At 41.6% G+C, this 25,974-nt stretch overlaps 1 long non-coding RNA gene across 2 annotated transcripts in view; it reads left to right on the top strand.

Moving 5' to 3' along the window:
* Positions 1 to 25,974, top strand: part of LOC310681652 — a 159,821-nt gene that overhangs the window by 7,456 nt on the left and 126,391 nt on the right. The gene's annotated exons all lie outside the window — the stretch shown is intronic.

The following is a 25,974-nucleotide window of genomic DNA, read 5'->3' as shown; positions in this document are numbered from 1 at the left end:
CCCCACAAAAACTCCATATTTGCCTTTTATATTTTAGGATCCACAGAACTGAAGAGTAGTTCTCTTTGTATCCATCGCAGGCACAGCAACCATCCCTCATGCTGGGAGGTAGATTGCCATAATCATCATCATTATAATCATTTTATATGTATGCCGCCTTTCCATAGTTAAAACAATGCTCAAGGTGGCTTACACCATGAGAAGATTTACATAATTACCAACATAACAAAAGTCATAAACAATAAATAAAAAGGTAAACATAAAGGACCCATGACAGTTAAGTCCAGTCGCGAACGACTCTGGGGTTGCGGCGCTCATCTCGCTTTACTGGCCGAGGGAGCCGGCGTTTGTCCACAGACAGTTTTTCTGGGTCATGTGGCCAGCATGACTAAGCCGCTTCTGGCGAAACCAGAGCAGCGCACAGAAACGCCGTTTACCTTCCCACCGGTGTGGTACCTATTTATCTACTTTCACTTTGATGTGCTTTCGAGCTGCTAGGTTGGCAGGAGCTGGGTCTGAGCAACAGGAGCTCACCCTGTTGTGGGGATTCGAACCGCTGACCTGTGGTTTAGATCACAGCGCCACACATCAAAAAGTACCCAACCCAATGGAAAACAATTTCCACCTAAATCATAAAATCTAAAACTAATACAGCATTAATATCAGTCACAATTTAAAATGAGATAGATAGAAACTAAAATCAATATAGAAAAACAAAAACAGAGCCCTCTCTGCCCAGCAAGGCAGGGCCCTTCAGGCTCCCAGCAGGTCAGTCCTGGGCAGCAGCGGCGATGGCAGCACTCCTTTATGGAGCCTGTCATGCACTTTGCGTGGGTCTCCTCTTGTTGACTGTATTGGTGTTTCAACTGGCATGGTAGCCAGCCTGATAACAAGGGTGAGATCTATGAGCACCAGTATTCCAACATCAGCACTAGTTCTGGAGTGTCTTGTAAGCGCAATCCACTTCTGCACTTTTGAACTGTGGAACACTAAATGGCTTTACCCTAGAACATCTAAGAGCATGCTTCTTCTTCCATAGCCTCTTAGAAGATTGCCACTAACAGGGAATTGCAGCTTCATTGCATGACAGCTTCAGTTGCAGAGCCTCCATGCGTCTGTTCCATGAATGAGACAAATCTGGGTTTACTCCTCTGTCACTGCCAGTCATTCATCTTGAACTAACCACAACATAGGATACCATACCATTTCTGTATTACCTAATTGGCAGGTCTGTTTATGGTGTGACCATTAACAGAGGGAATTTCCTGGCATTTTATAGCACAAGAAGTCCTTAAGACAACAAATTAAACCAAAGAAGGTTTTTTTGTTAATCAAATTTGATACATTTTCAGAAGGCTCTCCCTTCAACTAGAGATGGAGGAGAAACTTCACATTTAAATTTGGAGTTCACATTCAGCTCAAATTAAAAAAAACACTATTCAAAACAAGATATGGACCCAAACACAGCCATCCTTTGAGATTTGCATTCCCCCCCTGAATTTTGTAGTGCAGTTCTTGAGCCAAATAATATGTACAAAAATGCATCTAAAGGGTGAGGTGTGCAAGGAAAAGACGTTTGTTGGTGGGAAAATACATACGGGAATGTATTATATGCTTGGCAAAAAGTGCATATTGGACCAAAAATTATCTTCTGTCACTTTTTTCTCCTTAAAAAAATTGAGCAGCCTTGCATTTTTCACAGGCAGCTGACCATTCTCATGTTAGATTGCACTTCCATTCAAATTTTAAGGGGAGGAGAGAATTCCCCCCCCCCAAACACCTTGTGCGAATTTGATCTTGTTACATGCTGTTGCTTCCTCTAGCTGCCTCTACGTTGGCACCACACCGTTTCCAGTGGCACCCCTACTGGAAACTCTTTATTTCTTCTTTCCGATTTAATCATGAAAATTAAATCAGTCAAATAGGGAATATACCATTAACAGGGTGAAATGCTCCATATTATGCCATACAGACGGAGGAGGACTCTTGTGTTTTGTATAAGCCTCATGCTCCAGAACTTTTTGCCACATTCAGTGCAGACATACGGATTGGAAAAGCTGCAGAAGTAATATCTGTTATACGGCTTTTACTCTAACCTTGGTCTCCATATCTGGTCAAGATACCACACCAGCAGTTGTCAGTCAATGCAAGTTTTTGTACTTAATTGCATGGTGACTTCTCATTTTAAAATCAGACACCAACCAAGCACCCTGCTTTTGTCACCCCGTTATATTAACGTCACCATAAAGAAAGTGTGGGGAAAGTTTTTATTTCCTTAGTATGTAAATAATTAAGAGAGAACTTTGGAAAAAGGTTTGATAAATTGAATAGTGGTTTTCGACCTAGCTGTATTTTCATTCTTACTGCTTTATCCCAACCTAAAGCTGTGATATTTTTTGTTGAGCATTTTTTGCAGCTTTTAAACAGGACTCCAAATGAATGTGCTTATATATACAGTGATACCTCGGGTTAGAAACACCTTGGGTTACAAACACTTTAGGTTACAGACTCTGCTAACCTGAAAGTAGTACCTCGGGTTAAGAACTTTACCACAGGATGAGAACAGAAATTGTGCACCAGTAGTGCGGTGGCAGTGGGAGGACCCATTAGCTAAAGTGGTACCTCAGGTTAAGAACAGACCTCTGGAATGAAATAAGTTTGTAACCAGAGGTGCCACTGTATATCTCTCTCTAGATCTATCATCTATCTATCTATCTATCTATCTATCTATCTATCTATCATCTATCTATCTTATATTAACAGGGTGATGCCATGATGCTACATAACCAATCAGATTTGGCTACTTAGTGATATCACTGGGGGCAAATAAAATGAGTTCAGAGAGATGTAAATAAACATGTAAACACTTTCTCAAGTGGAGCAAAACGAGAGAATTATACAATGAGAAACACTACTCAGAACCTTCCTGAAAATGTTAAATAACTTTGGCCATTGCTAACACAAGATATATTAGTAACTAATAATTAAGAGGACATTGTTCAGTCCTTTGTGGATGAAAACAATGTGGTATGGCATCCACTGTTACATTTTTGCACAGGATGGAGAAGAGCATGTGAATCTTCTGGACTCCTTTCCCATCTTTTCCAATGCTGAAAGCAAAGCCCTGATTTTGAAAGCTTTAAAGCTCAGCAAGCAGGGGACCAAATGCCACCAGAACACAGTGAAGAGAGAATTAAGGGGGTCTAAGAAAACTGGGCAAGAAATACAAAGCATAGGAAAAGTTCCCTTGACTCCAACGTGGTGTTTGGGAGGAATATAAATGGATAAAGACACTCGCTGGAGGTCAGAAATCTTCCTTCCGTCTCCTGCTCTTTCTTTTATGGAGCTATGGATTATTCATGTTCTTTTTGCAATGTGAGGGATGGACAAAGCATAGCCAACTAGCTGGCCCATGGCTAGCTGACATTGTTGAATATAAATAGAAATAATACACAGCTCACTCAGTCCTAATTAAACTCTGCAATCCATTTTTATGCATCATTTGAACAGGGATCCAATATTGGATATACGTAGTTGGTGCTTACTTTTAATATAAGGGATGCTTTCTACAAGTTAGGTGAAATGCTTAAAGCTTTATTCTAGGATGGAACAGAAGACACATTGAAATCATTGGTGTTTATTTCCATGTGCCTCTCTATAAACCGTCAAACCTATCCCTACCCCAAAATTTCTCATTTTAAGAGTCAAGTGCAACTCAGCTGACTCACCTGAAATACAAGGAATTTCGTACGCATATATGCCTGTACCATATGATAAGCTAGTGCTGCTCAACATTACAGTTTTACCCAGATGCTGTAAAAATGTAGTGCTCCTGCAATGATAATCTGTATTGCAGACTGTGTGTTCTCCTGCTCCTCATAACCATTCTGTCTTTCACATCACGGGCTGTAGTTCCTGCTCAGTCTCTCACCCAGGGATAGAAAATCTATAGCTTTCCTTCCAACTCCCAGAGGTCCCAGGAAGTATGGGACAGATGGTCAGGGATGATGAGAATTGGAGTCCAGCAATATTTGGAGAGCCCTAGATCCTGGGTAGGGAAACTAAGCCCTGGGGGTTGGATCTGGCCCAATCATCTTCTAAATCCAACCTGCAGATAGTCCAGGTATCAGCGTGTTTTTACATGAGTAGAATGTGTCCTTTTATTTAAAATGCATCTCTGGGTTATTTGTGGGGCATAGGAATTTATTATTTTTTTTCTTTCCAAAATATAGTCTGCCCCCCCCAAGGTCGGAGGGACAGTGGACTGGTCCCCTGCTGAAAAAGTTTGCTGACCCCTGCTCTAGACCGTCTGTCAGCTTCCAGTGTCAGAGCGCAGCTTCCACCTATGTAAATCCACTCACTCGCTTTTTCTCTTACCTTTCGCCAGCTTTGTGGGTCTCTTCTTCACCACAGTTTTCTCCTTCTTATCATTTTAACTGCACTCCCTTTCTCCACACATTGACTTCCACCCTCCTTTCCTCCAAAATCCCATTCTCAATGATAACAGATGCATGGAGCTACACACACACCCCTGTTCTAACCCCAATTTTCCATCATTCCATCCAAGTGTACCTTCCTCCATCCGCCACAACTGAATCAAATGAGATTGGAGAGGAGAAATCAATGTCAGTAAGTTGCCCCAGTTGGCATGCAGTTCAGCTCAACATGCTTGTTTCTCTAATACACGTTCAAAAACTGTCCTTCTAATTATTTAGCATAGCTAGAAAGCCTAATCATCTGTTTAATATATCTGTTTATAGATGGCACTAATTGGTTGACTTCTCTTAGAAACCCATCTCAGTTATGGCATTATTATTATTATTATTATTATTATTATTATTATTATTATTAAAAACATATTTGCAAAAAGGACTACTGACGCCCAGGTGTGTTTTTTCTCCTCCTTGTGTCTTATATTTGTGTACTTATTAATTATGGTGAGAGAAGGAAACACCAACTCCTGTATAAACAGGGAGAGAGGGTAACATCCAATTATGCTTTAGCACATTTGCTGTCTGAGCTTGCACAATAACATTTTACCTAAATGAATCTCTAATTCAGCGTATGTGGAAAAGGTAATGCTTTGAGCTATATTCCCTTCTGCAAGTGTATCGCTTATTGGACCTCATATTTGTAAGAAACACTCCAGAGTGAAGCATGTATCTCATTCTTTATCTCCCTTGCTGGTTTTTAGCCATCGGAGGTTCATGATTTTAGCAGATGTTGCTGGGTTTGTGGGTGGAATTTTTTTCCATGTTTTTGTTTGTTTCAAGGCAAGTTAATGAATTGCATCCTTCCCTGCTTTCTCACTTTGGTAGTGCAGGGGGACGATGACAAATGCATTCATGAGTAAGTTCTTTGCAATAGTTGGCGAATCAATTTTGCATGTTTTCCTCAATGTTTCCAGTGCAGTTGTACAGCGGAACTTGTAGTTTCACTTTATTATTGATGAGGGCATTTTGAATAATTAAAAAAACACACACCCTGTAAAGTTGGAGCAGTGCAGACAGTAAAAGGAACCATCTTTTCTCTTAGCATATGATCAGAGGCACTTCATGGAATAGACATTATATGAATCAGAAAACAGAATATTTGATCGGTATCACTGGGAGGCCCACTTCAATCATTACTTAATTGAGTTATCTTTGGCAGAAGAAAGGGCTAAGCAGGAAACCCTACAAAAATCCAGAGTGGAGTCTCTAAGATGGTTGGATGGCACCTTGTACACCTCCTTCCAGCAACTCCTGCAGCCAATCTGGTCCCAAATGTGTTGCTCTGCTTTCCTTTTCATATCAGCAGAACAGAGAGGAGAGTCCAGTTATCTGGGCAGCTCAGAACCTCCACACACACTGCCCAGGCTTGTGCCTCAAAAGGTCCCTTGGAGGCTGCTTATACAGCAATGTGACTTTACCCCCAGAGGTGCACTCCATTCTCTCTCAAAACAGACGAATCTCAACAAGACATGTGAGGGGGGTGTCAGAGATAAGCACACTTGCATCTGTGTATAACCCAGGTTCTAAAATGTGTTGGGAGCCCCGAAAGATCAAAAAGCATTCCTGCTTCAGTCTGTTGACTTCTATATGATCGAAGCAGGCAAAAAGGTCCTCATCTTCACTTCCTTCTCCTATGCTTACTGTCACCTTATGCTGTTGTTGTTTAGTCGTTTAGTCGTGTCCGACTCTTCGTGACCCCATGGACCAGAGCACGCCAGGCACTTCTGTCTTCCACTGTCTCCCGTAGTTTGGTCAAACTCATGCTGGTAGCTTCGAGAACACTGTCCAACCATTTCTTCCTCTGTCGTCCCCTTCTCCTTGTGCCCTCCATCTTTCCCAACATCAGGGTCTTTTCCAGGGAGTCTTCTCTTCTCATGAGGTGGCCAAAGTATTGGAGCCTCAGCTTCACGATATAGCAGCATGTAAACAGGACTGGATTGCCTTAGAGATGTGTGAACTTCCTCAATGACTGTGGGAAAGTACTGGATTGATATGAGTCTACCCTGTACATCGCTGCTTAATGCACATTACATTGAACAGTGTGGGTTCAAGCTATAAAGAATCAGGTCACTTGAGGGATTGGATTTTTGTAGATTCCAGTGCCAATTAACTGATTCAAACCTCCTGGATTAACATGTGGATCATATTTCAGAAAGTGAGAGTCCGGACACAAAAGTTGTTGAGGTTTATTTGGGGGGAGGGGTGAAGGTTTTCCAGATTTCTGGGGACATTTCAGCGATTTCTGCCCAGACGTATGGCAACCTTACATTTCCCATTGGTGCAACTCAATATCTCAAAATACAGTTCTAGACTGGTGTACTTTGAGGTGTGTGTGTGTGTATGTATATATATATATATATATATATATATATATATATATATATACACACACACACATATATAAGTATATGTATATATGCAAATTCTGGAGGTTACCCACTGCAATAAGTGAAGTTACAGTAAACCAGACATAGGGCCTTCTCCAGCTTCTGCCAACCTAGCAGTTCGAAAGCACACCAGTGCAAGTAGATATATAGGGACCACTGTGACGGGAAGGTAAACAGCATTTTTGTGCACTCTGCTTTCCATCATGGTGTTCCGTTGTGCCAGAAGCAGTTTAGTCACACTGACCACATGACCCTGAAAGCTGTCTGTGGACAAACGCCGGCTCCCCCGGCCTGAAGTGAGATGTGTGCTGCACCCCATAGTCACCTTTGAATGGACTTTACTGTCCAGGGGTCCTTTACCCTTTTTTATTTTATTAAGGTTAACACTAGGATGGAGAAGAGGTGGCAAAAAGACCACAATCTGTGCATTCACTGAGACTGATAAATGTGGACACCTCAAGAGCTTAACAAAATGTACAAACTTCAAGTCAAATTTTCCAGACACTAGAATTCAAACAAACCACTGCTGGTTCTCAGGTGCAGTTCAAATGTAAAACAGGACCCTGGGGATGCCTCTGCGGTTCATGTTGAACATCTTTACTTGCACTTTTGGAGACTCTGTCTGTGCTAAGAATACCAGGGATTTTTCGTACTATCCATCTTGCAACATTTCATGCTGTGATTGTTTGACTTTTTAGTATGGGTGCTTTCCGCAGCTGCACCCTAGGTCTAGGACTAGGTATGCATAGATGAACGAATCTGTCAATTTCAATTTTTATCAGTTTTTCCTCTTTCCAGTGTTCAGTAAGCCCCATTAGTTTGGAAGATATTTTTTTTTAAAAAAAGAGGTCCACAGAAAAAATTATATACATTTTTTTCTGATGCAAAGATTTATAATGCATTTTTGCCCAATATACACATTTTTTGCAAGCATTTTCTCCTAATATAATGCATTTTGTGCATTATTTGCACTTTCCCCTAAAATACACATATTGGTGGGGGGGGGGCTGGACAATTGAATCCCACAAAAACGTGTGAATTTTGAAAGATAGCTGCATTTCAGATCACATATCAGCTTGGGAAGGGGGGTTTGCTCTGATTCAGCACTAAACAATGGATTTTCCTGGGGAAAGCAGTGGAACAATGAGAAAACTGCTTGGATCTGTGTTTAGAAAGCACAGGACAAGTGGGAAACTGCTTGGAATAGTGCTTTCTAGATATGGAACAAGTAGAAGTCTGGAAAAGCCCAGGACCAGTGTGACCTGGGGAGAGGGGGTGTGGTTGGGGAGAGTAAGGCTTTCGACACTGTAAATCGTAATGCCCTGTGGTCTTCTGAAAATTGGCTGCCCAGATAAATTTGTAAACATCATTCGGCTCCTCCATGATAATATGAGAGCAACAATCACAGATAACAATGGCTCTCAAGGTGAACCATTCACAGTGGGATCAGATGTTAAACAGGGTTGTGTTATTGCCCCAACTCTATTATAATTATTATTATTTAAAAGACATCTGAAGGCAAACCTGTTTACGGAAGTTTTAAATATTTAATGCTGTATTGTTTTTGATACTCAATTGGGAGCCACCCAGAGTGGCTGGGGAAACTCAGCCAGATGGGGGGGGGGGGGTATAAATAATAAATTATTAAATTATAAATTATTATTATTCATTATTTTCATTGCCATGATCCTATACTTTGTCAAAGGGAAACTCCCCAACGGAGTAGAAATCATATATCAAACAGATGGAAATCTCTTCCATCTGAGCAGGCTGAAAGCAAAGAGTAAGGTTACCGTAACTTCCGTCATAGAGCTTCAGTATGCTGATGACAACGTAGTGTGTGCACGCTCAGACGATGACCTCCAAACCATCCTAAAAACCAAAGTGCTGCACCAACAAGTACAAAATAACCCCTCTGCAGTGCCACAAATCCAACTCAATGGTGTAACGTTGGAAAATGTTGGTCACTTCTCCTACCGACCCCTCTCACTCTCCAAGCTTCAGCGAAAGCCTGCATTCGCCCCATAGGACGCACACAGATTTCCCCTTCATTTTTGAAGGGGAAAAGGTGCATCCTATAGGGCGAAAAATACGGTACATCGGAGCCAGAGGTTGATGAATCTTCGCAGCGCGAAGGCTGAGAGGGAGACGCTCCAGCTGGGGCCGAGCCAGCTGGCCTATTGACCCCCAGATGCCGACAGGACGTGTGGTTCCAGAACTAGCTTCCACAGTCACTTATGGTCTCATTGTTAAAACTGTGTTTATGGAAGACAATCTTACTTGGCTACGAGTGATCGCCAAAGAAAAAAAAGAAGAAGAATTTTGGGGAAGAGTTCAAATGTCCAGACATGGAAGCTTTGGGGGCCACATTTGGCTCCGGGAGCTGAGGTTCCCTATCCCTGTTTTACATGCTCAGGTACATGCCTAATCATAACTTCCATGTGGTGCTTTACTGTTGCATTCTTCTGAACACTGGTAAAACCATGCAACACAAGTATATGATACAAGTATCCAATCAATCCAACCAAGATTTCTGTATCTGGAAATGCACTTAAGTGCCCATTCAGTCTGGTCAAACAACACACTAATAAGAATCCTTTAGAATTAATTTAAAAGCTTTTCTTGTTCGAGTGGAATTCAGGAGGGGCAGAATGAAAGTGAGAGGGGTTGCTGAAGTATGAATTCTGCCCTTTATTTTCAGATACATGAATAACAATCTGAAGATTGCACTTGTGTAGCTTTGAACCCCTGGTCTCTCTGACACCCCACTAGCTCAGGCATTGAGTGTCTGGCAGGTTATGCTACTGACCTATGAGAGCTGCCCTGTGTTTGCCTCGTGTTTTGTCCTTTCTCATCTAGATATATGTGACTGAGTGGCAAAGAAAGCCTCACACATCTCTCACTTTGTGTCAAAAGATTCTTAAATAATGGCTGCATGGAGAAGAATATAGAACAAAGTTATAGAGGCAAGAAATACCAATCATTATTGACTATCCTCCATATACCCACAATCCAGATTACTGGCATTTCAAAGTGTTGCAAATGTATTCTGAGAATATTTTTCTTGCTCTTAAATATTTATTGCAAAAGGGATTCAACACACTTCAAGTATGTGATTATATTCTTTGCTCCTTGTTGTCTCATCTCTTCAAGGTTTTCAGAATTTTTGCAGCAGCAATCTCACCCAGTATGCTGCGAATCGTCAGCAAAACGACCGTTTCATTCCCAGTTCCTGAATGACCCCTTCAGCAGCTTCATGTAGATGTTAAACAGCAGCAGCCCGAATGGCATGGTTGGTTAGAGCATGATGCTAATAACACCAAGGTTGCAGGTTCAATCCCTGTATGGGACAGCTGCAAATCCCTGCATTGCAGGGGGATGGACAAGATTACCAGGGTATCTTCCAACTCAACAATTCTATGATTCTATGGGGTACAACATGAGATCCCTTGGGATGCTAAATCAGAAGAGTACAGAATTAAACTTAGTATATCCACTTATCACACAATTACCTGTTTGAAATTTGAACAACAGTTTTCCCCCAAATGATACTCAAACCTATACTGATTGACATGGGGAATTTAAAAGATGAAATGTATATTTCAATACAGTGGTACCTCGGGTTACATACGCTTCAGGTTACATACGCTTCAGGTTACAGACACTGCTAACCCAGAAATAGTACCTCGGGTTAAGAACTTTGCTTCAGGAGGAGAACAGAAATCGTGCTCCGGCAGCGCGGCATCAGCAGGAGGCCCCATTAGCTAAAGTGGTGCTTCAGGTTAAGAACAGTTTCAGGTTAAGAACGGACCTCCGGAATGAATTAAGTACTTAACCCGAGGTACCTCTGTATATCTGAGGCAAGAATTCTCTAAAATTACATCCTGTTACATTTATATAATATAAGGCTCTACAAATAATATATTTGTGCCTGCTGAGAAGTACACATCATAGAATTCAATGGGTCTTACTTCAGGTAAGTGCATATATTGTTATGTGTCTGTGGGTGCTAGGCAAAAGGGGGGGAGGTAAATGACCCTGGGCGGTTAAATCCAGTCAAAGGAGACTATGGGGTGCGGCACTCATCTCTTTTTAAGTCGAGGGAGCTGATTGTCCACAGACAGCTTTCCGGGTCATGTGGCCATCATGACTAAACCCCTTCTGGAGCACGGAGGACTGTGATAAGTGCCAGAGCGCACAGAAACACCACTGACCTTCCTGCCGCAGTGGTACTTATTTATCTACTTGCACTGGCGTGCTTTTGAACTGCTAGGTTGGCAAGAGCTGGGACAGAGCAACGGGAGCTTGCCCAGTCACAGGGATTCAAATTGCCAACCTTCTGCTCTGCAAGCCCAAGAGGCTCAGTGGTTTAGACCACAGTGCCACCCGTGTCCCAGGGTGCTGGACACCTGGGTCCAGTAGCTGTTAGAATTTAAGCAATGCTTGGAGTGTTAAAACTGGGTGGAGAGACTAGTGTGTGTTAAGCCAGACCATGTGTATCAGGCTGTGTACTACACACTTCTAAATCTCCTGGAATCAGCATATGTGAAGAGCCAATTGAAGAATGCTAAGCTTCCTGTGTCCAAGAAATAGCCTGGGATGATGAGCCATTAGGAAAGCCAAAGGATCACATGAACTCTGTGTGTGATGGCAAATGGATGGGGACTCTTCCTCCTCCAGGTTTGAGATTGTGAGAAGAACATAAGCCAGAGTTTAGGGAAGCAAGGGGAGCCAGAAGATGAAGGAGAAACGGCAGTCAGGAAAGGCAAATTCATGGCTGATGTCTGTTTGAATCCAGCGGTGAATCAATGAAGGAAGGAAGACCCTACTGAAGTGCTAATGCTGTGAACTCTTTAGTCATAGGCTCAAGTTGTATATATGTGTAAAGAAATCATATACCTTATAGACACCACAGTCTCTGCTAACATGGACCCTGGGTGAACATGCCTGGAACCCCTGGGATCTTGCACTGCTCAGAGATTGGTGTGGCATGCAACAATATGTATGGGATTACAGTTAAAAGTCTAGTTGAGAATGCGGTTGTGTCACCAAGGGGAATCAAATGAGCGCTGGTTGCCTTAGAGACACAGTGAATTTTAGCTACAAGTGTGTGTCGGGGAGAGAAAGTAAGACCTTACAACAATGAGCTAAAAGGAAATGTTACTTTAATTAGGTGTTTGGGGACAGCTGAGTCAATTGCAAAATCTCATACATGGCAGTAGAAGCAGAAGCATGATTATAGCCTTAAAAGCACATGTTAATACACCGTTGTGAGACCAAGATTGCTGACAATATTAAGAACTGTCAATTGTGATTAATTGCTAGATTTATTGTTAATTGCAATTCTTGACTACATCGAGTGAATGGTCAGTGGCTCTAGACATGTAAAAAGAAAAAACCTAGTATTGGATTAAACATTTAAATGGTGACTTTTATCATGTAGTGAACAATCAGAATAAAAAAAAGCTTTAATAATCTGCTGCAAGAGATTTGAATTTAGATTACCACAATTTTTCAGGCATCATGGTCTTAAAAGGAGGATAATATCGAAACTTTTGCCTATGCCTTTCATTATTTTCTATACCTCGCTTGCACTAGCAACTGTCACTTTCCTGGAGCTTATTTCCATTCTCAACATTTTTATAGCTCACACCTCGACTCGCAGTGCCTGCATTGCAATCCAAGGGTGCGACTGATTAAAGTAGAAGCTGAAATATGCAATAATTATATGCTTCAGTTTTGTCACTCATTTATTTACATATAATTTTCTTATGTGACTGACTGCATCCTGCGAGACTTCAGCTCCTACCTGAGCAGAGTGCAGCTGTATCTGGTAGCTTATTGACATTTCAGGAGTAGCCAGTCAGGTGCCCTCTTGGTGATACTGGATTCCAACTGCCATCAGCCCCAGGCAAAATGGCTAGTGGTCAAGTATGATAGACACTGTAGTCCAATCATTGTACTATGTAAACATTCTATTCCTCCTGTTTCCCACCCAACTCCCTTTGATGAGTATCCTATTTCCTTTTTGTTTTATAAAAAAGAAATTATTTACACAAGAAATAAACACAAACAGGAACAACAAACATAAAAATGCAAAAAATAAATCAGAAATGACAAAGGGGCTTGGTATCCATTATCTTAATTGGTTCTTGTTGTAAATATCTCATTTCCCATATTATTTGCTAAAGCCACAGCTAGATTCTCAGATTTTGTATGTATGGCTAAGGATGTTGTTGTTTAGTTGTGTCCGACTCTTTGTGACCCCATGGACCAGAGCACACCAGGCACTCCGGTCTTCCACTGCCTCCCGCAGTTTGGTCAAACTCATGTTGGTAGCTTCGAGAACACTGTCCAACCATCTCGTCCTCTGTCGTCCCCTTCTCCTTGTGCCCTCCATCTTTCCCAACATCAGGGAGTCTCCTCTTCTCATGAGGTGGCCAAAGTATTGGAGCCTCAGCTTCAGGATCGGTCCTTCCAGTGAGCACTCAGGGCTGATTTCCTTAAGAATGGATAGGTTTGATCTTCTTGCCGTCCATGGTAAGGTTACCAGATTTCTTTTCAATGAATCCGGGGTCACTTATTGTTTGCTATGTACATGTGAATGCTGAGAAAGCTGTAAATCCAGGGACTGTCCCCAGGAAACGGGGACATCGGGTAACCTTAGCTATGGGACTCTCAAGAGTCTCCTCCAGCACCATAATTCAAAAGCATCAATTCTTTGGCGATCAGTCTTATTTATGGTCCAGCTCTCACTTCCATACATCACTACTGGGAAAACCATAGCTTTAACTATACAGATCTTTGTCGGCAAGGTGATATCTCTGCTTTTTAAGATGCTGCCTAGGTTTGTCATCGCTTTTCTCCCAAGAAGCAGACGTCTTCTAATTTCGTGACTGCTGTCACCATCTGCAGTGATCATGGGGCCCAAGAAAGTAAAAGCTCTCACTGCCTCCATTTCTTCCCCTTCTATTTGCCAGTAAGTGATGTATGAAAATGTAATGTTAGACAGATTACAAACATGGATAATTAACCCATTTGATCAGAGGTGTAGCCGCTGTAATTGATGCAACCCAAGTGCCCTTTCACGGTGCAGTTCTATGCCAGTCTATTCAGATATAAGCATCTTGGAGTTCAATGGGCCCTCATTCCCAAGTAAATGTGCTAAAGAGCCCTGGAAGCACGAAATAAATAGCACAGGAAGGGTCTAAACAGAATGCGTGGTTTTGGACCAATCTGTTGCATTAACTACATCCAAAAGCTGTTAATAGTTTGTAAGATGCTTCTGTTGGAGAAAATAATAATTTTGTAAAACTGCATAATTCTGATGATTCCATTTTCTTTTCAGCCTATGTCTTAGTTAAATTGAAAAGGCCTGTGCCTGACTACCTTTTCACAGAACAGAACTAGCTACTTTTAGGTCCTAAAGGCAGTGAATATCCATTCCAGAACACTGAAAAGAATAAACTGTTAGAATCTATTGAGGCCACTGTATGCATAGGCATGGCAATTGTGATTAATCTTCAATTGTTTTGTAGACAGATGAAAGGGGATATTGGGAGACAGTTAATGAATAGGAAAATTAGTCAAAGAAAGTCAAAGACAGACACTGAAAAATATAATCATGTGATGTGGGCTGATCTGAAGAGCCAAATGATTTTGATTGATTCAGGATGATGAACCAATTCTGTGGTTCTTGCAGTGTGCAGATGCTACCTAGCACATACTGTACACCCACACCTGTTACTGAGACCTAGTTTACTCCTGGATTTGCTCTAAACATTACTGTTCTACCAAGGTTCATGGTGAACCTGCTTGTTTGTTCTTCTCTCTAGCTTCTGTTTTTACAATGAGCCAGCTTGAAAGCTGTGCATTATGATGCTGAATTTTAAATTTTATATTCATACATACAAAAGCTTGAACTGTGTTTATCCTTGAATTTCACTAAAGATGTGACTAATGGTCACCCCTGTGAAAAAATATTGCTCACCTTATCAAACAATGTTTAGCCCCTCTTGAATTTTCTTTGTGATTTTGCCAGTGGAGGACCTCTCTTATAATGTTGCTTTTATTTGTCCAAAACTATTTTTATTTGTCCAAAACACTAAGAAGACAAAAACATAAGAAAAGCCCTAATAGATCTGATCAAAAGTTTATCTAATCCAGCATCCTGTTCACAGACTGGCCAACCATAGGCCTATGAGAAGCCCATAAGCTGGATTCTAATACCCTGTGTCCCATCCAAACTAGATAAATGTGTTCCTCTGTGCTAAACTCAGGTGCTATATCTTAGAGCTTCCCTAGAACCCTAAAAGGGATAGGTGTTTGAGTGTTAATGCTCTTGTTCATAGAATTACACAGTTGGAAGGGACCCTAATGTTCTTCTGGTCCAACCGCTTGCAATGCAGGAATCTTAACTAAAGCATACATGACTGATGGCCACCCAACTTCTGCTTAAAATCTTCAAGGAAGAAGAGTCCACTACCTTCCACAAGAGTTTGTTCCACAGTCAAATGCTCTGACTGTCAGTTCTTCCTGATGTTTAGTCAGAATCTCATTTCTTGTCACCTGAATCCATTCATTTGGGTCCTATGCTCCAGAGCAGGAGAAAATAAGCTTGCTCCACCTTCCATGTGACAACCCTTTAGATATTTGAAGATGACTATCGTATCTGCTCTCCCTTTTCTCATATCCAAGCTAAACATACCCAGCTTCCTCAACCGTCCCTCATAAGGCTTGATTTCCATACCCTTTATCATATGGGTACTGGGTCTCCGCACACATTCCAGCTCGCCAATGTCCTTCTTAAATTGTGGCACCCAGAACTGGACACAGTACAACAACTGTGGTCTCACCAAGACCACAGAATAGAGCAGAACTATTCCTTCCCTTGATCTGGACACTATACTTCCATTCAGTGCTATTTTTCTAGAAAAAGAGGTGTCTGAACTCACCATGAATGTGTTTCCTGTTCTCTTATAATGGCAAAGGCAGCCACCTGAGAGGTGCCAGAACTGAGTTCTGGTGAGTTCTGACTTAAAAAAAAAGCCCCTGCTTCTGTTGATGCAGTCCAGAATAGCATTAGGTATTTTTGTCTACTGAGACCCCTACATCATTTTCACGTGTACTACTGGCAAGCCAGGTGTTCCCCATTTTATATTTGCCTCTCCTTCTAAGCCCCCTGGTGGACAGCTGACACATGACAGAGACAAGCCTAGGATTAGAAGTCCTCCACAAGACACCGATCTACATGGAGAGCCCCTCCAAGCCACTGAAGGAAGCTCTATGGCCTATCTGCTGCACACCTTGGCTTTTGGATACAGAATTCTGACTAGACCCAATCTAACAGGATATCCAGTTATCACACTATTCCATGGTGGGGTGATGTACCACTACACCACCTTACCTGATGTTAGACTAAAAGAATTCCACCCAATGCCTTATCTACCACCTGAGACTCCAAGGGTCAGACGCAGGTGGACTTTATAGGCTGGGGGGCAGAAGGGAGTGAAGCCTGCTCCACTCTGGTCTGTTCTCAAGCTGTGCCCACCCAACAAGGCCGGATTGACCTTGGGTGGTGAGAAAGCCCACCTAACCAAACAGCTGGCCAGGGGATTCCCCCAAAGCCCAGTGTTGTTTCCCGGGGGGACAGAGCCTGCTGCAACAGGTGCCACAACAGCAGACCCTGCAAGTGTCCCTATTTTCCAGGGACAGCCCCAAATTTTACAGGAGCCATCCCAGTTTCTGATTTGTTCTCTGGATGTCCCACTGTTCCTCAGAACGTCCATATTTTCATTGGAGAAATGTTGGGGGGTACAGTAGGATGTTCTCATTTTCATCAGAGAAATATTGGAGGACACGGAGTTATGCCACCCCTGAGCCAAGGAGATAAGTAACATATAACCTTTAGAAGTCATCTACAGCACTGTATAGGAAAGTTTTTTAAAAAAGTTTAATGTTTTATTATGTTTTTTATATATGTTGGAAGCTGCCCAGAGTGGCTGGGTTGCCCAGTCAGATAGGTGGAGTATAATAAGAATAAGAATAAGAATAAGAATAAGAATAATAGAAGAGGAGGAGGAGGAGGAGGAGGAGGACGTCCCAATTTTCATTGGAGAAATTTTGTAGGGTATGCAACAGCCATCCACCCTGAGACTGAGTAAGCAGCTATTATTATTCTGTGTTTAGTGATAGATCTCTTCCCTTTAAAAGGGGATGCACATTAAAAAAAACAACGGAGGGAAAGAATCAATGGGTGAAAGCGCTTTAAAGAGCTTGTGTAGCAACAGAGGCTGTTTCTGCAGTTTTGTTTCTCCTCTTGGTAATCCTGCTGTGCCAGTTGTTCTAAACCAATGTGCTCCCGCTGTAACAGCAGATCCAGCCTCCATGCCTGACTAGGCTACTTGAGTAATCATGGTATTATATTGTTAAATCTTAATGAGCTGTGTAGGGCCCATGAGGCATTAAATCAAGGAACCAACAATTCAAAGGGGGGAGCCTGGGAAGGGGGGTTCCATTCTTCCAACGAGCTGTAATTCCACATCCCATCTGTTATCCTCTCGACCAAATTGTTTACATTGTATTTACATTTGGGATATATCGTGTTTCTTAGTGCAGTGCTGGTAGATAGGGCGAAAACTAGCCATGGTATGAAGAGCTCTATCTGAGAAAGATAATGAATGCCTCGGGGCTCTCTTGGGATTTGGCGGCTGTAGCAAAATGCTTCAGCCATTTTCAAGCCAGAAATGGTCATTATTTTTTAGAAAAGTGCAATGGGGGACTTGCTTATAATTTTCAGTCAGCCTGCTCACACTTAACCCCTTTTGTCAAAACTAACCCTGCCTTAATTCTCGATTCCTCAAGAATCTGGGGCCTCGGTCCAAGACCTTTTGCGATCCTGTGAGAAAATGCACATGAATTAAAAGTTGCCCAGCGCAGCATTAGTTTTGGCACCAACTGATTCAGGAGGGGAGTAGTTATTCTGAGCACATGCAGTGAATCTGAAACAAAAGTGTAAAAACGGAGAATGTGCTGGATATCTTCTGTAAGATAGTTACTGCCACAACCAACAGGTAGACAGGTGTGTGTTCCTTACCCTGCAACAACTAAAGCAACAGCAGCAGTATATGTGGCAGAGAGTGTACACTTTCATTATAAAAAAGTACAATGCACTGCATCAAATGTATTGATCAGCTTCCAGCATTTGAACTCTGGTAATATTTACACCAGGGGTCAGCAAACTTTTCCAGCACCTTGTGAGGGGCTATATTGGGAGGGGGAATGAACAAATTCCTATGCCCCACAAATAACCCAGAGATGCATTTTAAAGAAAAGTAAACATTCTACTCTTGTAAAAATACGCTGATTCCCAGACCATCAGTGGGCCAGATTTAGAAGGCGATTGGGCCGGATCTGGCCCCAGGGCGCTTAGTTTGTCTACTCATGGATTACATGAAGGGCACAACTCTCTCTCTCTCTCTCTCTCTCTCTCTCTCTCTCTCTCTCTCTCTGGCTCCGTTTTAAAAGTATAACTAAACCACAAACGAGTGAACAAAAGCACAATGATACTGTGTTTTTGAAGTGCTTTACATACAGTAACTCTTAAAACCACACTGTAAAGCGAGTGGGCCATAACCAGCCCCCAAAAGTTTTTTTGTAGCTCCCAATACCCATCCACAATTCACAATTTTTGACCTGTAGCCCCTGAAGTATTGACCATGTGTCTCTGTACCTCTCAGATTGAACAGGGTTAGCCTTTAAAGTATGTCACTTTAGGTACATAGAATCATAGAACTGTCAGGTTGGAAGGGACCTTGAGAATCATCTAGTTCAATTTCTTCATTGCAGGAACATGCAGCATACAGGGATCAAACCTGCAACCTTGGCATTATCAGGACCACACTCTTGCCAGCACCACACTGAGCTGTCCATCAGCAACCCTGGGGAATGCAGTTTACAGGGTGTAATGTCCATACTAAGGATGTAAGTATCCTCGGGTCCCTGACATTTGAGGTGCTACCATATCAGTGTCGTAAGCACTGGGAGGAAAATGAGGGAGAGACCAAGAGGTCTACCTCTCAGCAGAAGAAGTAGATGAGGAAGCTGGGTGGGTGAGAAGCATTCTTCTATGGCAGGAATGACAATCTGAGTTGGAGAAGATGTGTTTGAGAACAGATGTCCAGCTGGGAATACAGGCATGTTCAAAAGTGCACAATTCTAACTAGGGTATTTCTGAATTTCAGAGACATCATTCCTTTGAATCACAGACATGTGAGATGTGCTGCTCTTTCCTTCTGGGTAGCCAAAGTTCTGTTTGCCACACCTTCTTTGTTTCTTCCCCTCCTTATAGAATCTAAGCCCACAGCTCTTCGACTCATATAAACAAAGATTGATTGTCTGTGTGAGTAATGTTGCAATATCAACAATGATTAAGGGATCCCTTTCAATCCCCACAGTATCATAATTAAAACTAAACCTTTTTCTTTATTTCTTTTTTTGCATGAGTAATACAACGGAGGTAGTCCCCTGCAACCTGAGTCCAGATTGCAAAGCAGTTTGTTTTGAGGTTTAATTTTCTATTTTCTTTTTATTTAACCTTTCAGAAATGCATAGAATGGTGTACCGTTGAAATGTGAGTAAAAGTTGCCGCAAAGGTCTCTGTGTCAAGAATGCACCTGACCTTAACAATTAGTTTGTAGGAACCAGGAAATGTCTTTTGATTCCTTTAAAAAAACAACAATTTCTCTCCTGGGCAGGACCATCTGTAACTTTCAAACAATAATTGATATCACGGAGCAGTAAGCATCTCCTCTGCCACTGTGATTTAATGAAAGATAAAATGGATATCTGTGATCAAAGGCTGTCGCAGAAGATGACACCAATGTCAGAAAGAAGAGGGAGAGTGCTGGGTATTTATGTATTGTTTTTCAACTACTTTTGTTCAAATTAACTTTTTTAAAAATAAAATAATAATAAACCAAAAGTCATCTCTATAGAAACCTTTGAATAGCCTCATTGATGGTTTATAGATTAACAATAAAGCAAGTCACTTTCTCTTAGACTATTTCTCTATATAACCAAGTTTCTGAATAAATGTATACAATTTTTTTTTTAAAAAAAACAATTTAAAATAATATAAGCACTTGTCTGCACAATGCAGTAAGTGCACTAATTAAAATAATCAAAACTGTGAACCATTATTACAGGCCTAAAATGGACAATTTAATGGACTGGATTTTATGCGGTTTCTAATGAAAGTTGACCTCTTTGGTTAATCAGAATTCAGGGTAATTCAGCACTGCTTGAGTACTGCATAAGGCTGCAGTTAACGCTGGGGTGGAAGGGGGTGGGGGAAGCAATAAAAAAATTATGTATTCTTCACCCTCATAAAGCACTATCATACACATTTATCCAGGTCAGTTATGCAATACAACTTGCTGTGTTTAAAAAAAAGGAAAGCATTTCTTCAAGAAGAGATGAGACTGCAAATATTGCCTTATATTATTATGATTACTATACAGCAAAAGTGCTGGGGCCCATCGGTTCCTGATTCACAACAGTCTATCCACTTAAAATCTTCAACAAAAGGCTCGTTCTCATGTTGCCATTCTTTGGACTAGTACTTGTGGAGGGGGCAACTGAAGAAGGGCCTCAGATGATGATTGCAGAGTCTAGGTTGGCTTACATGTGGAGAGGCTCTCCTGGAGGTGTTGCTGTCCTAAGCCATTGAAGGCTTTATAGGTCAAAGCCAGCACTTTGAATTGGGCCTGGAAACTAATTGACAACCTGTGCAGTGTAATGTGCTCAAACCGTCTTGTCCTGATGAGCAACCTGGCTGCCAAATTCGACAACAAACATTCTTCAGAGGCAGCCCTACATATAATGTGTTGCAGTAATCTAATCCAGAGACTAATGAGGCATCTGATCAAAGATCTGTATTTTAAATAAGCTTGAAAATATATCTGTAGATGCTTGCTTCAGATGCTTGCTCCAGCCTTGGCAGATGTTTAGCCTTGGCAGATATTTATTTTTCTGAACAGGGCCCCTCATTGATTTGTTGCAGTACTTCAAAGTTGTAAAAAGGAGCAAAAGCTGGGAACAAAGGTCATACAGATTACAGAATACAATCCAAGCTGCAAAAACATTAATTAGAGTTGGTAATTACTCAAACTCAGCCATATCTTCTCAAGGTTTAAGATATCCTGAGAAGGTTAAAGGGCAAAGAGCTAAAAGCAACAACAGCTGCAGCCTGGTGAGGAAGAGAGACTGCTCTGAGGTTGTTTTTTGGTCACTTTGGAAACTGTTCTTTACTAATCGTTTCTTCCAAAAAATCAATCTATGTTATATATATATGAAATGTATTGACTTTAGTGTAATTATGCAAAATCTAGAAAGTAAGAAATGTTAGATTCTTATGTTAGATTCTTATTTCATTGATGGTGTGTGAGAAGGTGAACCCAATACCTCTGTTTATATGACAAGATTTAAAACCATGAGCCATCTGTTTTAGCCATCTGTCCCTGTTGCCAAGGGCAGAAGAGCCAAGAGCAGAAGAGCAAAGGGCATAGGGTAATTGATAATTAAGATGCCTTGTCAAGGCAAATGTAAGATATATGATAGAAGGAAATATAGCTCTTTGTCTCCCATAAAAGGTAATAGGAAATGGGTGTATCTTTTATGATTGGTTCTAGCAAACAGCCAATAGGAATTTCAACCAGGCTGATTGGACAGAGGCAGCCAAAGGAGGAGTAAGGAGGCTGGGCTGAGGGAATATAAGTGCTGGCCACCAGGGCTGGGGTGTGCAGAGCTTTTGGTAAATATACCACTGTGCCAATCATTTATTTGTCTGACAAATAAATTATTATTTTAATTTCTCTATTGCTGCGTTGAATATTTCATTCCAGCTAAGCGTTAACCACAAGCAGGGTGCTACACTACCAGATCATAGATAACAGTACAGTGATACCTTGGTTCTCAGACATAATCCGTTCCGGAAGTCTGTTCCAAAACCAAAGCGTTTCAAAACCAAGGCGCTCTTTCCCATAGAAAGTAATGCAAAATGGATTCACCCATTCCAGACTTTTTAAAAACAACCCCTAAAACAGCAATTTAACATGAATTTTACAATCTAACGAGACCATTGCTCCATAAAATGAAAGCAATAAACAATGTACTGCAGTCACGCATCCAATCAATCAGTAGATGAAATGGGTTCCACACAGTCACACACACACACACAAAGAGCCATGAAAAGAAAAACACAAAATAAATAGCAAAAACAGACATACCTCAGCGTAACACTCAAAATGGAAGTGTGGCACTCAAAATGGGAGTGTGGCACTCAAATCGGAAGTGTAACATTCAAATCGGAAGCGTAACACTCAAAACGGAGCACATTCAGCTTCCAAAAAAAGTTTGCAAACTTGAACACTTACTTCTGGCTTTGCAATGTTTGGGTTCCAAGTTGTTTGAGTACCAAGGCGTTTGAGAACCAAGGTACTACTCTAGTTAGTCTATCCCTGTCCAGCTGAAGCTGATGGAAGGCACACAAGGCTGCTGAGGCCACCTGAGCTTCAAGCAACATCAAAGGATACAGAAGTACCCCCAAGCTAAGTACCTGCTCCTTCATAGGCAGTATAACCCCCTCAAGAGCAGGCAAACTCTCATCCATCCAGTCAAAGGTACCACCCACCAAGAAACTTATCTTCAGTTTGTTCAAGTCCACTACCAATCCAAAGTCAATCCAAAACATTTGGGAGGGCACTTGATTGGCAAAATCTAGTTTATACTAACCCAAATGAACTATGACTGAAGCAGGAAGTCTCGGAAGAGTTTTAGTCAAGAGGTGAATTTTCCTCTTCACAATCATTGTGACTATAGACTTAGAAATCTTAATTCCTAAGAAATGAGGGCTAGAAAATACCCCCTATATATAAAAAATCTTTTGACTTCCTGTAGCAGGCATGTCCGACCGGTCGATCACTATCTACCGGTCGATCGCGGGGCGTCTCTGGTCATTCCTGGTTGATCGTGTGATCCTGATCTATTGCCAAAACAAAACAAAACAAAGCTCAACAACTTTGCGAAGCCTCCCCAGAAAAAGCTCAACAACTTTGGGTCTTCCTCCCACCCAAAAAAACTTTGGGAGTAGATCACAGTCCCTTGGGAGTTGGACATGTCTGTCATATAGCATTCATTTTGTGTAAAGCAAAGCAAAGAGCCAGGCTCACTAATTTAAATTTGAAAATGAAGACTTTAAAAGAAAGCAATAATAATAATAATAATAATAATAATAATAATAATAATAATACAGGGGCTGAGGGTGGTTAGGCCGGTGTGCACCTCCTGAGCTTGGATCCACTGTTAATATGACATCCCACAGCATGTCTTGCTTCATTGGAGCCAATCCAAACTCAGCATGGTGTAAGGGAGGTAAAACCCTGACCTGCTTTTCTTCAAACTCCAAAGCCATAGTAAGTTGTACAACGAAACTCTCCTCTCACTAACCAGTTGTGCTGTGACTGCAGAGTGCTTCAATAGCTCCCTATAGCTCCTGGAGGCCTATAATTGTCAAGTGACTTATGGTAAATGTTTGAACTCTTCCCTCCTCCCCCTGCTTCTTGCTATCTTCCTGAAGATGCTCATAATAGCTGCAAAAGACAAAAGGCAAATGCCTAGAGTGGCAGGGGATTCATTTCAGCAGTGCTCCTTGATGTTGGTTTGCTTTCATTTACTTCTGAGAAACAGTCCTTAAAAAAAATAATGAAATCCTTGCTTTTAATTATTTTTAAGGAGCCATGTTTGGCACATCATGCCTCATTTCAGACCAAGGCCAACTACAGGCACCCGGGAGAAAATAAGATCTCTGATTGCTCCTTTGCTACCCTTTAGTGTCTCCCTTTGATGCAGTAAAGCTATTAACGACTCAGAGTGGCGCATGGGGGAAGCAAGAGGGAGAGAAGGCTTGTTGTAATAGCTCAGTGGAAAATATGCTATGGAATTCCTATAATTTCTCTTCCAAGGGATAGAAATAAATTCTGACTTTCACGCCAAGAGCTGGTAATAATTTAGCTATTATTATTATTATTATTATTATTATTATTATTATTATTATCGTTGTTGTTTTCATTGTTGCCCTTGTCGAACTCAGTAAGGAGGAGGCTGGAGATAAAAGTAGAATTAGTTGGCTCTGTTTGTCATTGGCTATAACTCCATCTGTTGTTGATCGCCCTATCTTTTGCTCTGTCAGTCCCAAGGGCACTGGTGCCAACTTGAAATAGTAATAGTAACAACAACAACAACAACAACAACAACAACAACAACAACAACATTTGTACCTTGCCCACCTGGCTGGGTTGCCCCGGCCACTCTGGGCTGCTTCCAACAAATATAAAAGCATAATAAAACAAACAAACATCAAAAGCTTCCCTATACAGGGCTGCCTTCAGATGTCTTCTAAAAGTTATTTGGTTATTTATCTCCTTGACATCTGATGGGAGGGCATTCCTTAGGGTGGATGCCACTGCCGAGAAGGCCCTATGCCTGGTTCGCTGTAACTTCACTTCTCGCAATGAGTTAATTGCCAGGAGGTCCTTGGAGCTGAAAGATGGTGGTAGAGACGCTCCTTCAGGTATACAGAGTTCTTAGGACTGATTCGTTTTGAGGATGAGCTATCTGAGAGGGACACTGCCAGTGGCTGTAGTGACTTACTTGTGGCATGCAGATACAGAGATGGATGGACTGGAACATGAGTGTCATGCTGACAGGCAAGGGGGGTGCCATGGGGTGCACCACAGTTGTGTAAAAGCCAAGCAGTGGACATCACAGTGAAAGGAGGGGCTAGCACAGAGTGCTATAGCATATCCTCCAACATTTCTCTGTAGCAAACAGGGACATCCTATTCCATCATCACCATCATCTTTTTATTTCTACCCCACCCATCTGGCTGGGTTGCCCCAGCCACTCTGGAAAGCTTCCAACATATATAAAAACATAATGAAACATTAAACTCACCCTCCCCCCCCCAAAAAAAAACAATTTCCCTATACAGAGCTGCCTTCAGATGTATTCTAAAAGTTGTACAGTTACTTATCTTCTTGGCTAGGGCATTGCATAGCTCCATACCGTCCAACATTTATCCAATGAAAATAGGGACATACGTACTAAGGGAAAGCAGGACATTCTGGGATCAAATCAGAAAGCGGGATGGATTCTGTTAATCTGGGAGTGTCCTTGGAAAACAGGGACACTTGGAGGTTCTGCAGTAGAGTAGCTGCTAACTGTGATAGAAACAGAGCAAACAAAAGCAAGGAGACGAGAAGGGGTGCTGCGATGAGATATGATAAATTTGTAGTGAGCAGTCTCAAAGAAGGGTGAAAAAGAGATTGGAGCATCATGGGGGACGAGAGTGGCTACAGGACTGCGGGCAGAAGGAGGTTTGTTTGCCTAACAGATCATCTGAGCAGAAAGCTTGATGGCCAGCCAGGATGTGTTTAAATCAAAGCTAACCCAAGAAGTTCAATGATGAAAGGGGCCCGAATGTCCTTGGAGTGTCTGGAATCCAGTAGATGAACCCTGAAGTAATGGTACATTCTGTGGCTCTGAGACCTTCACCTTGCAAAGTGATAAACAGTCCCCTTTCAAGGCCATGCCCTTGTAAACTGCTGCACATGATATTGAAGAGACATCGCTAAAAAAAGAAAAGGAAAAAGGCAGACACATTTTCCATGGTTTTGTAGTAACTGATTCTTACAAAAAGAGACAGGTTTTGCCTCCAAAAACATTTTTTTTTACATTAATAATAAGTTTGGCCCATTTTAATCTCATATATATCAGAGTAACAAGAGGAATGGAACTACCGGTACATTATTGTTGCTTCAGATTTTTTTGGATTATATTAATTTAGAAAATGGACATATTATTGTTAGTGTCTCTTTCCTTTTCCTTCATTATTTTCACACTGTGCTTGCTGACAGAAATTCTTTTATTCATTTCTCTCTTCTTTTCTTGCCACAAATTCTCCATGCTTGTTTAACTTTGAATTCTTAGTCATTCTCCATAGAGGAAACCTATATAGATCTTTATAAAATGTATCC

Source organism: Podarcis tiliguerta (genome assembly GCF_965153285.1).
Source record: "Podarcis tiliguerta genome assembly, chromosome: 7".
Taxonomy (NCBI): domain Eukaryota; kingdom Metazoa; phylum Chordata; class Lepidosauria; order Squamata; family Lacertidae; genus Podarcis; species Podarcis tiliguerta.
Note: the sequence above shows the minus strand (reverse complement) of the source record. Positions and strands in the feature narration are given on the sequence as shown.